Here is a 3,219-nt window from a genome sequence, read left to right on the forward strand (position 1 = left end):
TTCGAAACCACATCACTCAGGGGTGACTTACTTCTTATAGGACTAAAGTATTTAAATATCATTCAATCAAACAATAGCAATCATTGTTACATTATTTTTTTTAATCCTCCGAATGGATTCAGTTGATCGAGTTACGAAACCATAATTTTACAATAGCTTTATGATATTAACGGCAGTATACAACATTTTCCTCTAATTGTTCAACCCAGGATACAATTGTAAGAAACGGGAACAAAAATGGGGACAATTGAATATATTTCAACATAAAATTACAGAATATCTAAGTAAAATATGAGAACCACACATTAAATACGTCATTTGCAAAATGTTAATCAATTATCTCAAACATAACTGTTCCATTTGCAAATATTGGTCAATCGTCTCAAACTTCATTGCTCTTTCATTTCCATATAAAACATTCTTTGTTATCGTTCTCTTTTCTTTGATCTTTTTAACCTCCTGTCTTTAGGTATTTCCCTTTCGTTTGATGATATATACTACTTATATCTGTTGTCATCAGTAGCACACAGCACATAACATTTTTACAACACTACACGCTTTCAACTATGAAAAATACTAAATCTCCGCAAAACCCCTTCTGATAATTAATATAATCATATGCTCACTAGTGAATTCGAGAAGTACATCCAGGAGCTCTAGTGAGAAGCAGTGGCCAGTGGAGTTCAAACCACGTGTGTCGTGGGATAGGAACTTACTGAAGACAATTGGTGAATGGTTGCTCAACTTCGTGGATCAGTTGAAGTTAGAAATTAACACCGTTGGATGCCAGCTCAGTGGTCTATCGGTTAAGGGCTCTGGCTCGAGACTGGTAGGTCCTGAGTTGGAATCTCGCGAGTGCGGGTTCGTAGATGCGCACTGCTGAGGAGTCCCATAATAGGACGAAACGGCCGTCCAGTGCTTCCAGGTTTTCCATGGTGGTCTAGCTTCAATTGACTCACGCTTTCAACTATGATTTATACAACGGTTGGAGTAACCTAAGTTATATTTATCATTATAAAAAATAGAAATAAATATTGAACATTCTTTGCGTTGAACATCACTGACAAATGATGTTACTAAAAATATGAGAACATATTCTCTTTTTTTAAAGACAACAAAGGTATCCTACTTATTAGTTCTTCTACAAGATGTTATCTAATAAATGTAATAAATAATTAAAAAAATATCAGAATGATGGAAACTTTGATAACAGTAAACTATACAATGAAAATCAGCTATTATAATTGGACAGAAAAGTCTTACGTAGGTCAATAACTGCCTTATATTTTCCTATTAATATTAAGATGATATATATATATAATCATGGAAAACCTCAGACCATTATATATTTAGGCAAAGATGGATAGTGGCTAGCAGTGGATTCCAGGACAAAGCACGTTTCGTTCTATTTGAGACTCGTCAGCTGGATGTACCTGCATCTCAGAGTTGATGTTCACTCTGAGACTCGAACTCAGTACCTTTGGCTTCAAACGCCATCGCGTTATCCACTCAGCTACTGAGTCCTGATAGCCACTTGCTTGTGCAATGGGTTGAAGTTTAAATTCACTTAGTATTACTTGTTTGAATCTTCCCATAGAGGCAATACGCACAGTATGCACATATGCCTATAAGAGACTGAACAGTTGCAGTCCTAAACATCAATGGGAAAATCCAAAAAAGTAATACTAAGTGAATCATTATATATTCAGTCTTTGTATATAACTTCATTGTATTACATATTTATGATTATCCGTCAATGATAGAACCTCAAGGGTTACGGCGAGTTTTTTTCATTGGTAATTTAGTGGTTGTATTATGGTGTGAACTACTTATGTCCACAGACATAAGCAGTATATAACGCCAATCAGAGATGAAATGCCTTACAGCAGAAAGTTGGGGATATCAAGTAGAAGAGCACAGGGACAGAGTGTGATTAGTATGAAAATGAATGAACAATAAAGTCTAAGACAATTAATGGACATTTTGCGAATAAAAGATTGAACGTATGGTTTTCATATTTTATCAAATAACTCTGCAATTTGACGTTAAAATATAGTCAGTTGTTTCTACCTGTGTTCTCCTTTATAACAATACTATTGGTAGGACCAGTACGTATCTAGTTTAATGGTAATGGATAATATTTGTATTATATGAGGATGCCCACGATAAAGTGTTTTCAACTAATCTTTCTTCAGTGATATTTGCTGCCCCTTGATTATTTATTCTTACTTTCACTTTGCTAATTTTGTTAGTCGCTGCTTATGCACAGTTACTTTAAACTTGACTTCGTGCATATCGAACTTCCTTTAGGCTACCGATTTATCTCAATGTTCCGTGGTTTTTCAAACTATTGTTGGATTATTGCGTATCAGTCATTCTGTCGACTTGGTTCACTTAGATCCAATTAGTATTTGAAAAATACCCAGTCATTTTTAATTAGGATTAACCGTAGGTTAATGTAAAAAAAACCTAATTCTCATTTTTAAAAGTTGACCATAAATCAAAATGGATAATCTTCATTAACCTCTTGTCACAATAATAGACAACTGATCAATATTAATCTATATAGAGAAACAAATACTTGCTATTTTTTGAGCTTAAATATGAACATCAATTAATATCTGATGTTGTATTACATACTTCAATACCTGAATTCCTTAAACGTTTGGTCATGCGTGTTCAAAATGGTCAATTGCTATGTTGTAATCAATGATGTCTTCATCTACGCCAAATTTCTAATCGAATTTTTGTGATAGAATTGTAAATTGGTTAGTAGTGACTTGACATTCTATACACCATGTTTGAACATTAGATGGTTGAAATCAATTAGCAGCATACCAACGGATATTGGGATCACACTAGTCTGCATTATCCTGCTAAACAGTGAGCTATTCATGTATGTCAATGTTGTTAAGATTTCAGTCTACCCACTGTCCCTGTGGTTAGATATCCGGGGAAACGTGTCTCTAAACTAATCAACGGCACCTATATGCAAGTTTACATTTGTGTGAGTTTGGCTTGTGACATATTTACCTTGAGGTCAAAGAACCAACCTATTATCAGGCTGATGATCTGCTAGAGAGACACTGATTAGTTGGCAAGTGAAGAGAGAAACAGTTGTAGCACAAATCTCTCTATCTAAATTCTTTTCAACTCCAAAAAATACATACAAAACAGAATGAATAAATAAAAACAGTATACGCCACAATAGTACTTTTA

At 34.3% G+C, this 3,219-nt stretch overlaps 1 non-coding gene across 1 annotated transcript; it reads right to left on the reverse strand.

Annotated features, from left to right (window-relative positions):
- Positions 1-1,453: 1,453 nt before the first annotated feature.
- Positions 1,454-1,520, reverse strand: Smp_tRNA_01229_Gln_TTG.1.1. Its single transcript has one exon. It is a non-coding gene (tRNA).
- Between the last annotated feature and the right edge of the window lie 1,699 nt (positions 1,521-3,219).

The sequence above is a fragment of the Schistosoma mansoni genome, chromosome 2 (genome assembly GCF_000237925.1).
Source record: "Schistosoma mansoni strain Puerto Rico chromosome 2, complete genome".
NCBI lineage: Eukaryota > Metazoa > Platyhelminthes > Trematoda > Strigeidida > Schistosomatidae > Schistosoma > Schistosoma mansoni.